The sequence below is a fragment of the Eubalaena glacialis genome, chromosome 9, assembly GCF_028564815.1.
Source record: "Eubalaena glacialis isolate mEubGla1 chromosome 9, mEubGla1.1.hap2.+ XY, whole genome shotgun sequence".
Taxonomy (NCBI): Eukaryota; Metazoa; Chordata; class Mammalia; order Artiodactyla; family Balaenidae; genus Eubalaena; species Eubalaena glacialis.
Genome location: NC_083724.1, coordinates 28,082,934 through 28,105,912, shown reverse-complemented (window position 1 = coordinate 28,105,912; position 22,979 = coordinate 28,082,934). Strand labels below are relative to the sequence as shown.

The 22,979-nt window shown below is 40.5% G+C and overlaps 1 pseudogene; it reads right to left on the bottom strand.

The window, feature by feature from the left end:
• Positions 1-2,160: 2,160 nt before the first annotated feature.
• On the bottom strand, positions 2,161-2,255 carry LOC133098431 (U6 spliceosomal RNA; annotated as a pseudogene).
• Positions 2,256-22,979: the final 20,724 nt, after the last annotated feature.

The following is a 22,979-nucleotide window of genomic DNA, read 5'->3' as shown; positions in this document are numbered from 1 at the left end:
AAAGCAGCCAGAAAACAATAAGATGTCATTTGTAAGTCCTCACTTGATTAGTAAGTCATCAAAAATTACTCTACTTGTAAATGGATTAAATTTTCCAATGGAAAGTCATAGAGTGGCTAGGTGGATAAGAAAACAAGACCCATCTATAGCTGCCTACAAGAGATTCACTTAAACTTTAAGGATACACATATGCTGAAAGTGAAGAGATGGGCAAAGATATTTCACGTAAGTGGAAACCAAGAGAGCAGGGGTAACTATACTTATATCAGACAAAATAGACTTTAAGCTTTAAGTCAAAAACAGCAACAAGAGACAAAGAAGGTCATTAACTAATGATAAAGGGGTCATTTCATTAAGAGGATATAGCAGTTGTAAATATATATGCACCCAACATCAGAGCACCTAGATATATGAAGCAAATACTAACAGATCTGAAGGGAGTAAGAAACACTACAATAATAGTAGGAACTTCAATCCTGTACTTTCAACAATGCATAGATCATCCAGACAGAAAATCAATAAGAAAACAGTGGATTTGGACAACATTATAGACAAAATGGGCCTAACAGATGTATACAGAATATTCCATCTAACAGCAGCAGACCATCCTTCTCAAAGGCATATGGAACATTCTCCATCATAGATCACATGTTAGGCCACAAAACAAGTCTCAACAAGTTTAAGAAGATACAAAACATTGCTGAAAGAAATTAAAGGAGACCCAAATAAATGGAAAGATATCATGCATTAGAAGACAATGTTAAGATGGCAGTATGTCCCAAAGCAATCTACAAATTCAATGCAATCCCTATAGAAGTTCCAATAATCTTTTTATGCAAAAAATGGAAAGGCTGGTCCTAAATTCATATGGAGGTTATGTATGAGCTCAACAACATGGACTTCTCACCAAGGCCAACTTGGCTATACTGCTACTGAGTGCCCAATCTGCCAGCATTAGAGAGCGATACTGAGCCTCCAGTATGGCACTGGTTTGATTACACTGGACTGCTTTCATCATGGAAGGGGCAGCACTTTGTTCTTATTGGAATAGACACTTTGGACATGGATTTGATTTCCCTGAATGCAATGCTTCTGCTAAAACGATCATCCTTGGGCTTACAGAATGCCTTATATACCATCATAGTATTCCACATAGCATTTCTTCTGATAAAGGAACTCCCTTCACAGCAAATAAAGTGCAACAGTTGGCCCATGCTCATGATAATTCACTGGTCTTACTATGTTCCCCATGCTTCTCTCTTGTGTCTCATCTCTGCCCTCTGCTGGTTCAAGGGCTCAAGTTCTAAGCCTTGTTTAAGCATTGCAAGAAAAGCACATATCAGATAGGGACCCAGAACACCCCTAACATTGTTTATAAACTGGGTTAACGGAAGTTCCACCTGGTTTCAGAAGTTCTTAATTACCCCAAAGAAGGCAATTTCCACATCTACTATCACAAGAATGAATGAAAAAAAATCTACTCTAGAAAAGCAAGGGAATTGAGTAATATATTGATTGGCATTCTTTTGGATCCCGTCATCTCTTCACAGAGTGACACTGAAGTTACAGGCTTACATTCCCTCACTGAGGGATGCCATTCAAGCCACCCTTGGATGAGCAGACTGAGAGAAACAGGCTCAGGGCTGTGCATGTGTACACTCCCTCATCTCCTTGCCATAAATCCAGCTTTTTCCATCTCTGAGTTCATAGAGTGCTGTGCTTATTTAGATGGAATTGGCAGATAAGAAGCTGGGATCTCAGCCATGCAGGGTGGGAGAAACCAGCAAGCTAAGACTGAGTACAGGGCCAAGGAGGTTAACTCATCAATGAGGAGGGTCCTCGTGGATGATTCTCTAAAGGGTGTTGTGGATTGGGGCTTGCTCCACTTGTATTAGTTGGATAGGCCAACTGTAGTAACCAAAGTATCCATATGTATAATGGCTCAAATACATTCAAGTTTATTTTCACTCACAAGAAGAGTTCAAGACATTTCAAGTTGGTGGGGAACTATGCCCTGCACAGGCATTCAGGGAGCCAGGCAGAAAGGCTTTACAATTTAAAAAAATTGAAGTATAGTTGATTTACAATATTGTGTTAGTTTCAGGTGTACAGCAAAGTGATTCAGTTATTTTTTTCAGATTATATTCCATTATAGGTTATTAAAAAATGGAATGCTTCACGAATTTGTGCAGGGGGCCATGCTAATATTCTCTGTATTTGTCCAATTTTAGTATATGTGCTGCTGAAGTGAGCACGAATTTGCCTTTTTTTTTAAATTAATTAGTTTTATTTTTTATTTTTGGCCACATTGGGTCTTCATTGCTGCACACGGGTGTCCTCCAGTTGCAGAGAGCGGGGGCTACTCTTCGTTGTGGTGCACGGGCTTCTCATTGCGGAGGCTTCTCTTGTTGTGGAGCATGGGCTCTAGGCGCATGGGCTCAGTAGTTGTGGCTCACAGGCTCTAGAGCGCAGGCTCAGTAGTTGTGGCGCATGGGCTTAGTTGCTCTGCGGCATGTGGGATCTTGCCGGACCAGGGCTCGAACCCGTGTCCCCTGCGTTGGCAGGCGGATTCTTAACCACTGCGCCACCAGGGAAGCCCGACTTTGCCATTTTTTTTTTTTTTAAATTATTAGCACCTTTAATTATTATTTATTTATTTATTTATTTAGGCTGTGTTGGGTCTTCGTTTCTGTGCGAGGGCTTCCTCTAGTTGCAGCAAGCGGGGGCCACTCTTCATCGCGGTGCGCGGGCCTCTCACTATCGCAGCCTCTCTTGTTGCAGAGCACAGGCTCCAGATGCGCAGGCTCAGTAGTTGTGGCGCACGGGCCCAGTTGCTCCGCGGCATGTGGGATCTTCCCAGACCAGGGCTCGAACCCGTGTCCCCTGCATTGGCAGGCAGATTCTCAACCACTGCGCTACCAGGGAAGCCCGACTTTGCCATTTTTAATAAACTACTTTCAAGGTTGCCCTGGAAGGGGAAAGAGGCACATACGAGGTTTTTATGGGCTAAACTTGGAATACCATTTCTTACTTCCCTTTGGTAAAACTAAATCATATAGTCACATCTAACTGCAAGAGAGACTGGGCTATAAGCCCAAGAAGAGGAAATAAATTTGGTGAGGACTAGCAATGTTGGACACAGCATCTGTATCCAAGGGACAGTGTTGTGGTGTCTGGAGCAGGGCAGCAGGAGCTAAAGCCAAGATTTTGCTGGAATTTAGACAGGAGCTAGCATTCTGTTTGCACTGTTCTGCCCAGTTTGAAGTAAGATGTTAGCCAGCTGCAGGTGTGGAAATGGTTTTGGTGTTGGGACGGTTATGCATGCGAGTGTCCAGGCCCTGGAAAAAGGGGGCTCCAGGAATCGAGTAGGGTGAGATTCCCAGACCTGAACTGCAAGAACTGAGATTCAAGTCCAGGCTCTAGTGGTGATATTAAAGTCCAGTAATATGGACAGAGATTTGGGAGAAGGCTTACGTGTGAGGGCTTACCTTGTAGATTCTTTGCCCATGACAGCAAAACTTAATTCCAGGTACCCCCTGCTATTGGGCTTTGGACTGTTTGGGTCAGGCTTGGTTCTGGGATAGTTTGGGGAGAGTCCTCCTCCTGATTTTCTTTAGCACTGTCTTTTCCAGAAGGGCACTCACATATGCCCTTCAAAGAGCTTCATATCCTCAGAAGAAAGGTGTCCTGGTACATGTGGCTTCCTCAAGCAGCCATACTCGTACTCCCCAGCTTTTAGGAGTACTTTTAGGAGTACAGCTTTTAGCTTTTACATTAAAATAACCCTGGGACACAGGTCATAAATTTCTGATGTCCTGTGGTCTCACAGGACACATTCTGTCTCACAGTTTAGGCATGTAACCTAGGGGCTAAATAACTACTAGATACTAAATGATTGTATATAGAGAGCTGGAACATGAATTGCTTGCTTTGTTTGCTTTCCTCTTTGGAGGTGGGCAGAAAATCTCAACAATTGCTCAGGGTTTTCAGAACATTGTCTTTTAAGGATGATACTGCATGTACTGTCTAGAGATGTTGTTGGAACAGATGTTGTGAAAGGCTCTTACACTCTAATATGCTGAGAATGCCCACGTATCCCCCAGGCATCATCACAGAAAATCCTCAAACACATTCATAGCACTACAGGGCGTTGCCTTCCACTTGACCCTTCTGTTCTCTTGATTGTTCAATGCACAAGGGTTATTAAGAAGCTGAAAGATGATTATTACACTCCATCATGGTTGCCAGCTTATGTGCTGGCAGATTTTTGAAAACAGATTCAGAAAACCACTGTAGACTAATGACATAATAGGATGTGGAAAATTCTGGTCTTGTTCTATGAAATAGCTGGCCTACAAAATATGGGATGGTAAAGGATGCTGTATACTATAGTATTTGAGCGTAGTTTCTAGTAAATCTGCCATTTAATGGCAACTTGACCTTGGGCTAATTTAAAATACTTCAGTGTCTAAGTATCCTCACGTGAGAAATGAGAATTCTAATGGTACTGACTTCCACAGGGTTATTGATAGGACTAAGTAAGTGAGACAGTGTATGGGAAAATGCTTAGCATGATGCCTGGCATATAGTTGGCCTTCAAAAATTATGTTACTTCAAAAAATATATAATAATATATTATAGGCTAAGGTTTTTTAAAATCCTGTCATTTGAGTAAGAAAAAAATGGGAGATAAATCAGCCACCAAATACAAACACTTGTTTTTAATGGTTAGAACTGAATCCTTGAAATTCTGCTGGTAAAAGGGAACATTTTTGATCATCTCCACCTGTATCAGTCCTTTTAGTTACCCACTCAGAGAAAATCTCAGATCAAGTGGGGAAAACAGCCCAAACAAACGTCTAGAGCAGAGGTTTTCGTGGTGTGAGCTCCAGGTCAGTCACAGCAGCATCACAGGAAATTTGCTAGAAATACAAATTCTTGGGCCGGGGACCCCAGACCTACTAACTCTGAAACTCTGGGGCGGAGCCTAGAAATCTGTGTTTTAACAAGCCCTCTAGGGGATTTGTAAGCTCAGGTTTGTGGCCCCGGGCGTAGAGCCGCCAGGGATAAATTTGTTGATAAAATGCAGCTGACAGTGCTTGCAGAGAACTTACCAGAGTTAATGAGCCCAGACCTGCATCTGCAGCTGCCTTCTGTGGTCACTGCCTGAGCCCTTCACCCCCTGCCCTGCCTCCTCCTGTGGCATCCTGGTTAATAGTCCCATCATCCACCCAGTTGCCCACTCTTCTTGATTCTTTTACTCTCACTTTTCATCCAACCAGCTACTAGGAACCTGTTGATTTCCCTTCCTGAATGCTTATATCTGTCTGCTCCTCTCTCCCACTACCTCTTTTTGGGTTTAGGATGATAGTGCCATATTTTTGTGTCTGACCTTTGCTCTTTAGTTTCCCCACTCTCCTCTCCACGCTGCCACAGTGTGACTTTACTAAAAAACGGATGGACCGGTTGTTCCAAGGTTTCAAAATCTTCAAACACTGCAGACACATCCTTACCATGATATTCCAGGCTCTTCACAATCTGACCAGAGGCTACGTTTCCAGCCTCCTCCACTTCCTACCCCTCTTGTACCACCTACTTTTGCCACTCTGCCTTCTATTCTGTCGATTCCAAGCTCTTTCCTACCCCCTTGCTCTGCATATGTATTTGTCCCCTGCTTTGCATGTTCTTCTTCCTTATCTGCTTATTGAGGTTCTGTTTAACAGCTCAGTTCCCACATTGCCAACCCCGGAAATCATCCTTGACTCTTCTAAGGAGATCTGGAATCTTTCTTTTCGGTTCTCCAGCTATACTCCATTTTAAAAGCCATTTACCACTCATACTGATGGTTTTCCTGCTAGACTGTGAGCTTCCTCAGGGCCAGAGAATTTACTGTCTTATTCATCTTTGCACTCCAGCACTCCGCACCATGCTTAACACTTATTAAGTAGCTGCTTAATAAATATTTGCCAAAGGAATGGAGGAATGAGAGTAAGTGTGTCGTTATAAGAGGATTTTCCTTTTAAGGAACAAAACCTCAGCTGCCCAGTCATAGACTACTGCCTTTGAGAGAGTATTTATGTTCTGGATCACTGCAGCCGTGGAAGAGGAATACGCCTCTCGGGGGAAGCCGTGGGGGAGTTTGGGCAGGTGAAATGTAATTATCCAAGTTGGCCCTGGGCCAAGGCTTCTCAGCGCTGCAGCGAGGCCAGGGCTAAACACAAATGGGCACGACCTTCATCTCACATCCCTTCTGAAGAGCTGCTCCTCCGGCAGCCCCGGGCCCCCTAACAGCTTGCGGAGCCTGGGGTCAGATTCACTCACAGGGAAGGGGCAGCCGAGCCCCGTGACCCCGCTGAGCTGGCTGCTTGGCTCTCTGCTGCCTTTGGTCTAAGCACAGAGCCTGGTGTGGAAACGGAAGCTGGCCTGTGATCACTCGTTCATTCCTTTCGGCCGCACTGCTGCATTCCTTCCAGCTTAAGTTAGAACATGCACTTGGCTTTGAGGACACAAGACCCCAGCACATAACAATAAATTGACCTCAAGTTACTGGCGGCTGACCTCCTCACTGTGTGTGTGTGTGTGTGTGTGTGTTTATGTTTATTTCTAAAAACAAATTCCCCTACCCAAATCACCAGGCAACACGTGCACAAATACACAGAATTGAAAAGCCTTTTTGCAGATGACCTTAAATCCTTTATGGAAGAAAGTGCAGGTTAGACAAAAAGTGGCTGAGCTGGGATTTAAACTCAGGAAATCTGACTCCATGGTCTGAGCTCTGAGACCCCCGCAACTTTGTGGCAGCTGGGCCTCTCAGAAGATCTACCTGGTACACCTGAAACTAATGTAATATTGTAAATCAACTATACCTCACTTAAAAAAAAGATCTACCTGGGAAGGTGCGGGTAGCAGGGGCCAACAAGCTTAGCCAGGGCTCCTGGGCCCTTGCTTGTTTAATATAGTAAAAACCATAGAGCCTTGGTTCTTCCACAAGTAAATGACCTTGGAGGTGGCCACAGGAGACAGGCAGAAGAATGCAGAGTAAAGAACGAGGCCCGTACTTTATACAAAGCAATCTCACGTTCAGTCAGTATTGCGCCTCTCAACCATTCTCTAGACAAGACTTTTATGCCCAGAGCAGAGACTTTCCCCTAAACAGCAATATTCCTGTATGTTTTACTTTTCATTTCCTTGATTCTCCCTCCAGAGGTCTCCAAGCAATTTACAAACTGTAGGTTGTGTTTGCAGTTTGGACCCTTAAAGTTTATCTTTCTCTCCCCTCTCACTTTTCCTTTGTCTTTTATGATTGTGATTGAGAAAGAGGAAGAGCTGGGAGACCAAAGCTCATGAATGTATATGAAGCCATTATATCTGCCGGGTGAGATGTGTGCGCAGGCACTGTTTTTTTAAATGTTTGTCTCCACATTGCCAGAACTGCTTTAGAGCTTTTTCCTCCAATTGCACAAATTCATTACTTAGTCTTTTACTGCATCTATTTATAAGTCCACTTGGACTCTCTGGGAGGCCCAGTTCGGGCCTCAGAGCTCTGGTAACGAAGCCTGGCTCACTCTACTTTGATATATCTCCCTGCTATTGCTGCTTGGGGGATAGAGAGTGTGCCCACCTGTTTTTTGGAAGGTCAGCCTGACGGAGGACAAAGGGTTTTAAATTGTGCTCTGTGGAATCCTGGAATCCTGAGTAGGCTGCCTAGAGCTCTAGGAAATAACAATAATAAAATCAGCTATGGACGTTGTTTTATTTTTCAAGGCACGATGATTTTGGTTTGGTTGTTAAACTTTTTCTAGGGTTAAAATAAATATCTGGTGTAAGCAGTTTGTTGTAAGAGTTAACCACAGGCCTGGACCGAGCGTGTATGGGGGAGCCAGCTGAGTGGTTACTGGGGACATTCTGTGGTTGTGACTTGTCCCAAATAGAAATTTGTCACTTGACTAGGATGTCAGCCCCAAGAGTACCTGGCGATGGTAGGCACTCAATAAATATTTGTGGGATGAATGAATGAATGAATTTTCTGACTACTCTGTGTCCTCTGATGGCCCCACTTGCAGGCTTCATTCTGCTCCAGATCTTGTGCCCATTTCGACCAAGGACGGCTTTGCTGTAGGGGCCTTATGTGCTTAGCGTCAGGACCCTCAGGCCAGATTGGGACCAAGTGACCCCACCATGACTCATTGACTGATCCCAGTATTGCCCCCCTGATCGCCTTTCCTGCATAAGACTTGCTCCCAAGGGAATTCCTGGGTGCTTGGCTCACCTTTGGTCCTAGCTCTTCCCTCTCCCTTCTGGTGATGGCTCAGGTGGTAATTCTGGTCCCCGTTCTTTAGTTCCCCTGATTCAAGGACAGAAGCTGTGGGGTCCTGTCGCTCTTGGTTTTTTCTCCAAATAAGTGCCTTTTCTCCTAACTCTAGAGTCTTGGCCACCAACTGCGATAACCAGGTCCCTGGAACTGAGAGCTTTGTAGCCTGGATGTCCCTGGAATATGCTTCTCTAGGTAGCCAGGCTTTCCTAGCAGAGAGCTGAGCACCTGAGTATGGGGGCGGGGCTGTCAGGGCTTGACTCAGTTTCTCTTCTAGAGTGACCCCTGGTGCTCCAGTCCCCCAGCCTCCAAACTCTCCAGAACAGTCAAGATTCTCAGACTAGAGTTCAGAGGGAAGGGAAGTCTCTAACTTCTGCCACACTGGTCATAGGTAAGTTAACAGCATCACAAGTGCCTCAACTAACAAACACATATAGTGACTCCTTAGGAAAATTTTGGGGTCCCTGGCCTGTTTGCTCTCTGAGGTTGCATTTGTAACAAATGGACAAAATCATCACCAAAAAACTTCTTTATTACAATTACCTTGGGAAGAGCACTCAGAGTGAGGGAACCTTGCTTCTTAGAGGACTTGGTCCACTTCCCTCCATAGGGAGCCAGCCTAGTGTGCCTCAGAGGTGGTGGAAGCAGAAGTCCTGGCAGTGAGTCCTGGTGAGGATGTGGGCGAATTGGCCCATGAGGAAGGAAAATAAAGAACCTACATGGACAGGACACTTGGGGAATTTTCAGGGAGAGATGTGGAAATGAAGGTTTTAGAGGAAGCAGCTGCTGGAATGTAAGAATTAAGGGTGGAAAGGAAAATTTTAAGACATTTTGCTTGGATTATGACTGCAATCTTCTTTAGAGTTTTTTAAGACCACAATAAAAGGTTCAAATTATTTTTGGCTGCTGGATTATCTTACTTGAGTGAGACATCACGCTGGAATTGAACTACTTGGGAACTAGGGATTTCATTCCATAAATTTTGAGTGCTGACTACTGGGGATACAACAATGGATGAAATGGACCAAAAACCCCTCCTCATGGAGCTTATTAGAAGACATAGAAAGTAAATGCAATATGTAAATCACATCATCTGTTGTAAAGCTGGAGAGGGAGATAGGGAATTCCATGTTGAAAATTTTAAATATGGTGATCAGGGAAACCCTCCATGAGAAAATGTCATGGGAGCAAAGAGTGGAAGACTGTGAGGGGGTGAGCCAGACAGGTGTCTGGGGCAAAGTCCCAGAAGAGTTGGAGCTAGGGCTTGTTTGCAGGACACCAAGGAGGCCAGTGTGGCTGGAGTGGAGTGATGGAGGCAAAGCGTGGTGCATGAGATCAGAGGCCCTGACCATACAGGAGTTTGTAAACCATTATAAAGCTCTGGCTTTACTCCAGAGAGCTCTGAGCAGAGGAGTGATAAATACTATGTCTTAAGTTTTAAAAGGAGGAAAGATGGAAGAGGAGGCAGATATAAGGAGAACAGTTAAGAATTATCACAAAAATCCAGATGATAGAGATGGTGGCAGGGAATACAGTGAGAAGTGTGTGCGTTTGTTAGCATTGCACATCCATTTGTTTATTAATTAATTTAAGAAATCATTTAATAAACGGCTTAATAAATATTTATTGAGTCCTCACAGAGATTACATCTGAAATGGAAGACAAATAATTATCATAAGCCCATCCAGCTCTAGAGTTCTAGGAGCCTAAGAAACCTAAGGAACAATAGAATTGTCTTGTAACCTGTAATTGGGTATTAAAAAAGCCCTCTACGAATCTTCATTGCTTTGTGAGTTGTATTTGCAACTTCAGCAGATACCAACTAAATTAAAAAATTGCCCCTGCAATAGACATATGTGGCCACCAGGTGGCAGGAGAAACCTGTGATGCAATCAAGGAGGAAAAACATTCCAAGAGATAGAATGAAATACATTGTGATTGTTAAGAGCAGCCAACTCTTTAGTGATAATTGAATAAACAAAAAAGCTTATTTATAAATCACAGTGTCCCTGAATAAACCAAATATAAAGCTTACAAAACTGTGTTTCAAACAGTTTTTTAGGCAACAACGATCATTTTTCAGATGAAATCTTATACAAAACCTCAAATACATGAAATAAATGAGAGTGACAGAAAGAGTGGTAGTCTTTCTGAAGTAGAGCAGGGACACTGGGAGTCTGTTCCCTCATCCTCCTCTTTCATCCTTGAGCCACTTCTGCTGAACCTCAGGGCTTCATGGGACAGAGTTTCATTTTTTTATATTATTATTTAAAACATTTATTTATTTATTTTTTACCAAATCGTTCTTTATAAGAAAATAGCTTCATTTAAATTTACTCAGTCAATATCTCAGGTTATTTGCATAAATTACAGGTTATGTCTATTAAATGTATTCTATAATAACCCTTTTTTTACCCCACCCCTATATTGCCCCTCCCCCCTCCCCTCTCCCCACTGGTAACCACTGGTTTGTTTTCCATATCTTTGAGTCTGCTTCTTTTGTGTTATATTCACTAGTTCGTTGTATTATTTTAGATTCTACATGTAAGTGATATCATACAGTATTTGTGTTTCTCTGTCTGACATAAAAATTTATTTTTTATTGAGGTTTAATTGACATACAACATTATATTAGTTTCAGGTGTACAACATAATGATCCAGTATGTGTATATAGAGTGAAATGATCACTACTATAAGTCCAGTTGACATCTGTCACCATACATAGTTACAGAATTTTGGGGACAGAGTTTTAAATCACTATTCTGACAAGTATATTTTCCTAACACACTCTTAAAACATTCTTTTATCATTATGAAAAAATACATGGTACTTTAAAAAATATAGACTTTTAAATAGTTTACATAAAATATAAATTATAAACATATAAAATGTATAACTTATAAAACTTATAGAATTTATAGAACAAGCATATAGAATTTTATAGACTATTTAGGATTATGACACATAAATATAAATTTTTAAATTTTAGGATAAAATATATTATTTTAAGGCACTTAAGGAAAGTATCTTAAAATAAGATTCCTTTTTTAAAAAAATTTTATTGAAGTTGATTTACAGTGTTGTGTTAATTTCTGCTGTACAGCAAAGTGATTCAATTATACATACATATATATATATATATATATATATATACACATTCTTTTTCATATTCTTTTCCATTATAGTTTATTACAGGTATGGAATATAGTTCCCTGTACTATACAGTAGGACCTTGTTGGTTATCCATTCTATATATAATGGTTTGCATCTGCTAATCCCAAACTCCCAACCCATTCCTCCACCACCCCACCTCCCCCTTGGCAACCACAAGTCTGTTCTCTATGTGAATCTGTTTCTGGTTTGTGGATAAGTTCATTTGTGTCATATTTTAGATTCCACATATAAGTGATATCATATGGTATTTGTGTTTCTCTTTCTGACTTACTTCACTTAGTATGATAATCTCTAGGTCCATCCATGTTGCTGCAAATGGCATTATTTCATTCTTTTTTATGGCTGAGTAGTATTCCATTGTAAATATGTACCACATCTTCTTTATCCATTCCTCTGTCGATGGACGTTTAGGTTGTTTCCGTGTCTTGGCTATCGTAATTAGTGCTGTGATGAACATAGGGGTGGATGTATGTTTTTGAATTATGGTTTTCTCAGGGTATATACCCAGTAGTGGGATTGCTGGTTCGTATGGTAGTTCTATTTTTGGTTTTCTGAGGAACCTCCATACTGTTCTCCATAGTGGCTGCACCAAGTTACATTAAAACAATATTCTTAATATTCTCTGCAGCTCTCCACCTCTTATGTTAATTGTTGGAAATTTTCTACCTAGCTTTCAGTTCAAGATGGCAGACTGAGCACAAACATTCAACCTCTTTCACCCTTAAGAGTATCAACATGAATAAGTTAGTTCAATGTAAAGAAGTAATAAAATAAATCGATTCGTTACAATGAGAAAGTGGTGTGGCACATTAGAACATCAAATATTTTGAAGAATTTCTAGAATATAGAAGGCAGATTGAGTTTAAACTCGTGGGCAAGCCAGAGTGGAGAGGGCCAGGACTCAGTCTTGCCCTGGAGAAAGCAGCAGTGCAGAGGAGAGGCAGGTTTCATTGGCAGGGGAGCCTCCCCATCTCCCAAAGTCAACAGTATGGAGATAATGAACAAACTGTCTGTGGGATGGCTGCCTTGCTTAACTTTTCAAGCTTCCCTCTTTATTCTCCTCCTCAAATTCCCCTGAAGAGTGGGTGTCCTTTCCATCTAAAGCTGAAGAGAGAGGAATATTTTCTAAAGAAATCAAGAAATCTCTATGCAAGAGGTCAGGCCCCACAAAAGGACTATTGTAACCCAGAATACAGTCTTCTTTATATAGACATCGGGGTAAGCGGGCACTGGGGATGGTGCCGCCTGCCTGTCCCCACTCTCACACCCTAAAGAGATGCTTCCTAGTGAACACACTCCACCTGCAGTCTGAGAGCCCACATTCACTCCTCTCACTCAGGGGCGATGCTGCTCATAGCTGAGCAAACATACACCCATCTCTCCATTAATCAACCTAGTCTTTTCTTCAGCAATATGAATGGACAACTACTGATTGCCAGACTCATGAAGACTAGAAGCAAAAAATGAGAATGAACTAACTGAACTGACCCCAGAGAAAACAGGGATAATTCAGGGGAAAGAAGAAAAGCTGAGTTTGGAGGTCAGGCACCTAGATTCAAGTGTAGACTATGTCACAGCTGGGGAGATGGCTTGACTTCTCTGGATCTTAGTTTCCTTCTGGTTCTGAAATATTGTGGGATCAGGAATGTACCTAATGAGGGCACAGCATGAGGTCTTTTCCTGTCTTTGATGTTACACATGTTAATTCCACAGGTGGCCCTGTTTAATCTCTAGGTTGTTTAATGCCTGCATTTATAACCTGTTGCAACTTTTTTCTCCTTTGGATTTGAACCTGGGAAAGTGAAAGAGTTGGAAGGGCACCCTCTTTTACTACTCATCACCCAAACTCTGACTAGTCCCGAAGCAATTCTTTCTTGGTAATGCTTCAATCCTGGACAAGTATATGCCTCCTTCATAAAGATGAGAACAGAGAAAAATCAATATAAGGTTTATGGAAAAATTCTCAGAACAAGAGAAGCATGGTAATGTACTGTGACTAAGCAAATTCACTTTCCTCTGAAATAGATTTTGTACAAGAAACTGAAAATACATTAAAAAAATATCAATTCCTAACAAGATACACAAGGTACTTGCTTCTATTTAACTGACCAGGCTGTTATGGGGAAGGAAAGGAGTAAGAAGATAAAAGGATGCCTACAGATGAACAAATAAAGTAGCTAAAATAAAATCCATATAGGACTCAAGAAAGTGGAGACCATATACTATAAAGAAAAAGCAATTAAGTGAGGTGGAAGATAAACTTTAGATGTTCTTAGAATGCAGAGGAAAGGGACAAAGATATTAAAACAGTATCAAAGAAGGTGACAGCTATAAGCAATAGAAAGCAGAAATTAACTTCATGATTAATAGGCATTCTAGAAAAAGAATCCAGAATAAATGGAGTAGACGAGATAAAGGAAAATATGAAAAAAAGGATTTCTGGATTTAAAAAACTTAAAAAATTAAAAAAATTGGATTTCAAAGAAAAAGAAATAATCCTGCAAGCATCCTGATAAGAAAGGAAAAAAACCAATTCTGACAAATGAGCAAAAAGTACGTTGATGTTAGAATTCTTGGCAACACTAAATGCCAGAAAACAATGTAGTAGTATATGTAGAACTTGCTGGGAAAGGTTGTGCCTCCCATATGAAGGGAATAGGAAGACAACTTCAGGTATGTTTGGTACCTGGAGAAATATACCACCCACATAATATTGCTTAACAAATTAGTAACAAGGTGTTCTAGATCATTGAGACAGGCATTTCACTGTGGTGAATATTGAATATATTAATTTAAATAATAGTGATAAATGTTGCAAAGAAGGCAAAGGACTGTATATTAAATTATACATATTACATATATTTAAAAGAGAAAATAATATTATCTGAATTCAAAATAAAAGAAAGCAGAAAAGAAAGAATAGAAGCCAAAGGAAAATGCAACTGCTAATTTTCATGTTTTTAATAGATTACAGTAAAAATTACAGTCTTTGTATTTGATAAATAAAAACAGATTTGAGAGTGCTTTTGGAAGTTTTACATGCTAGAAGTTTTACTACTAGAATTTCAAATATTTTTAGAAGAGTAAAATAAGGTTTAACCTATAGAAAACTAGAACAGAAAGGAAATATCAAAGAAATAAAAACCAGAAAGCATAAAATGGCATTAGATAGACCAAACATAGTATGAGAATAAATGTAAATAGTTTAAACTTTCCTGTTTAAAAAAAGTTAAAATATCTGAAATTTGATCACAGAATAAAATTCAGTGGTTTGCTATGTTCAACAGTAAAATAAAAGGCAAAAGTATGTCAGGAAAACAGAAACAAAAAAGAAAGCAGAGTGGTTATAGTAATCATTAACTGAGTCATTTAGAATCATCTTGTACTGCTAGAAGAGCTGATATAGATCAGTGGTTCTCTGCCTAAGGTGCATCAGAATCACCTGGAGGGTCTGTTAATAAACAGATTCCTGGGCTGCACCCACAGAGTTTCTGATTCATTAAGTTTGGGTTGGGGCATGAGGATTTGCATTTCTGACAAATTCCCAGGTGAGGCTGGTGCTGCCAGTCGATGAGAAACACTGACTGGGAGTGGAGATTCAATAGTAATGAGAATGTATGTGCTAAGGAAGCATCAAAATATACAGAGCAAAAAACATTGGAAATATAAGAAAAAATAACAAATTTCAACACATTATTAATTTTAAACAGAAGTAATTTAAAAAGGGATGAGATTATCTAAATATTTTAATTAACATTATTATATTAATACTATACAAATAAAAAACATGTCCTTTCAAGGATCCATGGAATATTAGATTTAACCACAAATTAATGTACCTTTATAGAGCTTTATAAATAATCCATTTATAAAGATTGAGGTACAAAAATATATAATTAAAGTTTTTGGAAAAATTATTAATTAAAAAAATATTTTATTTATTTATTTTTGTTTGTGTTGGGTCTTTGTTGCTGTGCCTGGGCTTTCTCTAGTTGCTGTGAGTGAGGGCTACTCTTTGCTGTGGTGCGTGGGCTTCTCATTGCAGTGGCTTCTCTTGTTGCGGAGCATGGGCTCTAGGCGCGCTGGCTTCAGTAGCTGTGGCATGCGGGCTCAGTAGTTGTGGCTCGCGGGCTTCTCATTGCGGTGGCTTCTCTTGTTGCGGAGCATGGGCTCTAGGCGCGCTGGCTTCAGTAGCTGTGACATGCGGGCTCAGTAGTTGTGGCTCGTGGGCTCTAGAGTGCAGGCTCAGTAGTTGTGGCACACGGGCTTAGTTGCTCTGCAGCATGTGGGATCTTCCTGGTTCAGGGCTCGAAACCGTGTCCCCTGCATTGGCAGGTGGATTCTTAACCACTGTGCCACCAGGGAAGCCCCAGTATTAATTTTTTAATTAATAGAAGCTAGAAAAAGGACAAAAACTACTTTAAAAAAAAGCGTAAATAGGGCAATTATAAAGAAATACACTTAAAAGTAGAAGACAGTGGAATTTGTCGATAATTATCAGAACTGGTTCTTTAAAAAAAGACAAACTTCTCAAAATTTTAATCACAATAGAAGAAATAGAGAAAATATGTAAATAAAAGTATAGCTCAGGACTTCCCTGGTGGCACAGTGCTTAAGAATTAAATCTCAAAAGAAATTTGAGACTTAAATCTCAAAAGAAAACACACTCTAGGTTAGAGGTAATTGTGGATAATTCTTCCCCAGTTGACAAGAATTGGAAAACTTCCATATCATTTGTACTGTTCTAGAATACGGAACCTGATGAGTTTAAAGCCAATCAAAAAGTAGCATAATCTAGTCTCAACAGAGATGGATTAAAAGGAAATCTGTGGACCATTCTTAAGAATCTGAAATCTTAAAAAGTGAGTGGAAAATGACATAAAAGAACCAAATAGGGTTTATTCCATCAAGGAAAGGATTACTTTTAGGACTTTATTGTAATAAGACATCATATCCACAGAGTCACAGTGAGATCCCTAAAAAAAGATAAAATGTTACATCCATTTACTAGACAATTTAGCATTATTAAGAGTATCTGTCTAAGCCAAAATCATCCTTGGTGTGATCAGTTGTAGTGATCAAGAGTGCCTATTAATCTCACAATACTAGTGGGAGTATATACGTTTCCCAAAATAGAGTATTTGATGGGTTCAGTTTGCCCTCATGCATATGGAATATACCTCTAAAGCAGTGTCTGTATCAAGCCATCTTAAAAGTTCGTGGCCTTCTTCATACCTATGCAACTGCTCCCTGGTGCCATCAGCTATGGCTGGAGTGGCAAGGTTGTATATATGACACATATGGTTCCAGCCATGGTATGCTTGTGGGAGAGACCTGCTTGGGATCCCTTTCCTCAGGAGGAAAGTGAACTGGAAGGCATTCTTCGGATTTCTTTTGCAATGTGTGCAGTTCATGGGCGTTTACTTTCTGAGCCATACAGCATCTATGATAGAAAAAACCCAGGAGCAAGAGTTTAGAAAGAGAGATGATGAAGCATGACACATTTCTCCATGCAGGAATCCTTAAAAATAGTGGTGATAGTACTGAACTTCCTGCAGCTATGCGGGTTGAGGTTTTGAGTTATTTCTCTTGGCTATTAAAGAACACAGTGACTCAAAAGACTAGAAGTGGTGCTGGGACAACTTGATATCCAAATGCGAAATAATGAAGCTGACCCCTGTTGCACTCAATATAGGAAAATTAACTCAAAGTGTATTAATGACCTAAATGTAAGAGGAACTACTATAGGATTCTTAAAGAAAACATAGGCATAAATCTTCATGATTTCAGATGTGGTAATAGTTTCTTATATATGGCAACAGAAGCACAAGCATCAAAAGAAAAAATAGTAAATTGGACTTCATCAAAATTAAAAACTTCTGTCCTTCAAAAGTTTTCAAAGAATACCATCAATAAAATGAAAAGATAATTCACAGAGTCAAAGAAAATATTTGCAAATCATATATTTTATAAAGGATTTATATCTAAAATATTTAAAGAATTCTTACAATTCAATAATAAAAAGACAACATAATCAACAATGGACAAAGGAACTGAATAGGTATTTCTTCAAAGAATATATACCAGTGGCCAATAAGCATAGGAAAAGATGCTCAACATCATTAGTTGATTAAAGAAAATGCAAATCAAAATCACAATGCGACACCACTTTATACCCACTAGGATGGCTATAATTTAAAAAACAGATAATAACAAGTGTTGGCAGGGATGTAAAGAAATTAGAACACTCATATACTGTTAGTAGTAACGTAAAATGGTGCAGTTGCCTTGGAAAACAGCCTGTCAATCCCTCAAAATTTAAACATAGAGTTATCATGTGACCCAGCAATTCTGCCAAAAACAGACAAAAAAACCAAACTTGTACATGACTGTTCATAGCAGCATTATTCATAATAGCCAAAAGGTGAAAACAATCCAAATGTCCATTATTGGGTCATGAAAAGTATTGAATGAAATGAATCTCAAAAATATGCTATATGAAAGAAGCCAGCCACAAATGACCACATATTTTATGATTCCATTTATATAAAATATCCAAATAGGCAAATCCATAGAGACAGAAAGTATATTATTAGTTGCCTATACTAGTGGCTGGTGGGGGATGAGGAGCTTAGGGATTCCTAAGGGGTATGGTGTTTCTTTTTGGGTTGATGAAATAGTCTAAAATTGATTGTGATAATGGCTGCACATCTCTGTACATATACTAAAAACCAGTGAGTAGTGCACTTTAATTGGTGAATTACATGGTAGGTGAATTATATCTCAATAAAGCTGTTATAAAGGTTAGAATATTGCAGACATTAGGGTCATACATAGTCTGAATCTCCTCAATATATCCTCCATGTCTTCTTATATTTAAAAAAAAGTTTATTTTTCTACTTTCCTCTTCCACTTCAGCAATCTGAGTTTCTGCAGTATCTATTTGCTTCCATTACAGCTTTAATTCCACAGTTTTGTTTTTATCTCTATCCAGTCTTTCTTGGTGTCGAATTATTACTTCTTCATGACTCTTTGCTTTAGTTTCATAGATGCAATACATTCTTGAATCTTGCTGAGAGTATGACATAAATGCTTAAAAATTTCTCCTGCTACTTGGAGTAAATCTCTTTCATAAAAAGATTTTTTTTTTAAAAATGTTTTTTTAAAAAACATCTAAAAAAGATGTTTTCTTCCTCTGACCTTCAATATTATTTATTTCATAGATATGATTTTATTGTTTCCACTTGGGGCATCCCATCTCCAAAACTCAGCGCTGTCTGTCCTTCCACAATAAACACTAATTAGCTGTTCGCTAAATGTTGTACATCCCCTGGGGTAATGCCAGTCGTAGTGGTCTTCACTGGGTCAGTCTACAAATTGCTAATGGAGTGTTAACTAAAGTTTGTTGCCATTTTCATGGAAATTTGGGAGTGGGGATATCAAATATCTGCTATAAGATATCAAATATCTGCTATAGTAGCCAATTCCCTTTCTGGTCAAATTTGTCTGCTAAAAAGTTTGATATTGAATTACCTCTACACAATTTAGGGAGATTGAAAGTCATGGATGTATTGGTAGGAATTCAAATAATTGGAAGAGCATTTGGAAAACTTCAGTGTTGAGAGAAGAATGCCTTATCTTATGATAGTAATTGCGGGAAGAAGCAATAAGAAGACTTTTGTCAGAAATAGGGTTAGATAGACGAGTAGATCTAAAATTTGATTACTAACATACTCAAAATGAATTCCAGATGGATTCAAGAGTTTTAAGAATGTATAGTAAGAAAACAGACTAAAGTAAAATACAGTTGTTATCATTTTTTTCCCTGCAGCAGAATACCTTACCAAGCATTGAGGTCACAGAAAAATAATCATAAAAGAAAGAGTTTCAAGTTTGGGTCCACAAAATGAAAACTTCTGTCCATCAACAAAAATAACCAAAATTTAAAAGGCAAACATACTTTGAATGTATTTGTGTGGATAATGACAAAGTCATGATCGTAGCATTTCATATTGGCATGGAACCTTTGGAATTACTTTGGTCACCTTCCTCCCTAGGTGCAGTGTGGGATAGTAGATCCATTCTGGACTTGTGGCTAACTTGCTATGGGAAGGCCATCAAGTAAGTGTACTGGTTAAGAGCATGGCCTTTGGAGTCTCTAGGCCTGAGTGTGATTTTCAGCTTGACTACCTACTAGCTGTGTTACCTTGGGGAACTCGTTTCCCTCTGAGCCTCAGTCTCTTCATCTGTAACGTGGAGTATAACGATCATCTCTACCTCACAAGGTTGTAGTGAGAATAAGATGAGATAAAGGATTTAAAATACCTAACAATGCCTAGCACATAGAAAGGGCTCAATAAATGGTACTGTTTTATTTATTGTCACTGACATCCTCATTCTCATCATCCTCATCATGGATCATTACCATCATCCCCATCCTCATCAATCTTCTTTATCATCATCATGACCTGTGTTTGAATCCTCAGTCAGCTTTTCTGAGGGTCAGAAGCTTAGGTGGATGAGATGAAGTGAGGTCAGATTGGGCAGAACATCACATGTCCCTGCTGCTGTTCTGCCCTGGTTCCTCTCTTCCCTCTGCTGGTTTCCTGGCTTGGGATTACTCCCCCTAACTCAGACACTCCATCCCCTGGCCAGTCCTGATGTGTCAGGGCCCTGTGTGACATTGGGAATGTTATGAAACTTTTCTTTCTTCCAGTGTCCTCTCTTGGAAGTTGGGAATAACAATTTTATATTCCAGTTGTAATGAGGATTTTAAACAGTGCATGATTATGAAATTCAGCATAGTAGCAGACGTATGGTAGGTCCTCCAAAACTCTTAATTAATTTTGAGAGAGGGTGATTGCTCAATGTCACATATCTTATTGAACCAAGGAATGCCCTTGGGCACCATGTCTAACGGTTGTTAGATTTATGGCCTAGTCTCATGTTAAATACAGAAAGACAGGCTGTTGCTTGGATGTGCTATGCTTGACCCAGTTCTCTCTGAGCTCCATATTCATCCACTTCTGAAATTTCTACAGTGGCTTTTCCTCACTCAGTAGTAATAGCCTTTTGGCTTTCTGTGATAGCTTACTTTTCCTTTTTTCTTTTCAAATTACTTATGACCACTTGTTTTTTTATACATAATTTAAAGAACCAAAGCTAACACCCCTCCCCCATGTAACAGTTGGCAAAGACACTAAAAATATGCCAAACCTTAATTTTATGTGTGTACTTTTTTTACCCCCTAAGAAATAATAAAAAAAAATTATACTTGCAAAACATGTAGTGTGGGTCTTGAATCAAGTAATCAAGTTACTCCTGCCAGATGCCTCTGACAGCACCCAAGAAGGTCTAGATTTCTGGGAATTACATTCCCCGTGTGTACCCGTCCACATGTCTGTACTTTTTGAGTGTGTAAGATGTAGGCTGGATGCAGCCCCCATCCACCAGGACACAATTCCTGGTGTTAAAAGGCGATACTAAGGACATTTTGGGGGGGTTTCAAACAGCATATTTTTGTCTCAACAGTTTGATGCTGAAGCAGACCTCCTCTGGAAAAGCAAGTCTGTTTCTTGTGCAATTTATCCCCAGCCCCCTCCCACCCTAGCCATATGCTTTTATCTAACTCCCATCTCTTGGATGCCATAAGGTTTGGCAGAATCTTGGCATGGAGCTCAGAGATCTGAAATTATGTTGGGTGTGATGTCTGACCATCCTCTCCTTGTCTGTCCAGCTTTACTCTCCGTGGTCATATGGATATGCATGGTGATATGGGCTTTGATGTGTCCCTCTGGCAGTTGGAACCAATTGCATCTCATTGATATTGATATGCTAACTCTGATTTAAATACTGCCTTTTAATTTAAAGAATTTTATTGGGAAGGTGTTCTTAGCATATGTTCCCAAATGACATTATTCTTCTGTAGCTGTAATTCAGTGGGAACTAGATTCCGTAGGAGCTGGATCATTGCCCCTTGGACGTGATTCCTCTACCTACAAGATGTAGTGCCACAGTGCAGGGCATCACTGACGAATGGTGGTCCTTGTGTTATTTAATACAGAAGATGTACTCACGTTGTTGTGGCCCCTATGCTGTAAACAATTCAGGGTCAGTTGTGAAGCACTCTAGAAAGACCACAATGTTAGGTGCCATCTTGCTTCCCTGACCTCTGCCTTCCTCAACAATTTCCCACTGGGTTCCCTGACATCTTCCACCTACAGGATTCCCCTTCCTCAAGTCCTGAGCTCACCATGGTTGAGAAAGCTCCTGTACTCCTTTCCCTTAACACCATGGTCCTTAAAAGGAATTCAGCCTCTACCCCAGATCCAGGCTGCAGCAGCTAGCCACCACTCTCAGTTTCTTCTTTGACCCACCCCCTAACCCGCCTACTAAAGTCTCTTTGGTAACCAAATTTCAGACCTATGCACCACCAGGAGCTAGTTCAAGGTACTTATGAAGTTAGCTCTTCATTCATTCATTCACTCATTCACTTATGAAACATTTGCTGGATTCCTGCTCTAGATAGACTCTCTCCCAGGCCCTGTGAAGGAGACAGAAAAGTTATGGGACATTTACACAATAGTATGATAAAGTCTAAATTAGAGGGAAGCACAGAATGCTATGAAGCAAAGAAGAGATTTTTAACCCAGTCAGGGGCTGAGCAGAGAGCAGAGAGGGGACTGTACGGAGACATTTCCCTGCAAGCAAATTCATGGAACCATCTGCACAGTGGAGCCCTTCTGCCTCCATCCATGGGACTCTTTTCTGCCTTAGTTCTCTGCCTTGTACTTTACTGATTGCCCTTTCTAGTTCTCCAGTCCCACCTCTGGCTGGAAGTCCCTCCCTGAACCTCAGTGAATTTGGTTGGAGCCCAGGTACCATGCTTAGTTCCCATTGGCACTCCTCGCCCCTCCAGGTGATGGAACGTGCCTGCCCCACCCATTGCCTGGGACCTTCCAGAGCCAGGCTCGCCGCCTCCTGAGTGTTTGACCTCTGAGCCTTGGGCTCCCATTGCTGCCTCATCTTCCCGAGCAGTCAGACTGCCCAACACAGGTATGTGAAGAACCAGACTTTGGGAGCTGGGCTGGGGCCCACCTACCAATCCACACCAGCCTGGTCCCGAGCCAGGTTAGCTTCCCAGACCCCTTCTCTTCGGCCGCATCTTCTGGATTCTCCTCCCCACATTTAACCCCCATCTCTTGCAGGGTTCTAGCATACCTTACATCTGAGCACAACCGAACTACAAGTGTAACTTACCTATATGTTGAATGGGCTGGATGTGGTAGAGTAAAATCCCCACATCATTTTTTTCCCAGCCAGTACTCTTTTTTTTTTTAAATTTAATTAATTAATTAATTTATTTTTTGGCTGTGTTGGGTCTTCATTTCTGTGCAAGGGCTTTCTCTAGTTGCGGCGAGCGGGGGCCACTCTTCATCGGGGTGCGCGGGCCTCTCACTATCGCGGCCTCTCCCGCCGCGGAGCACAGGCTCC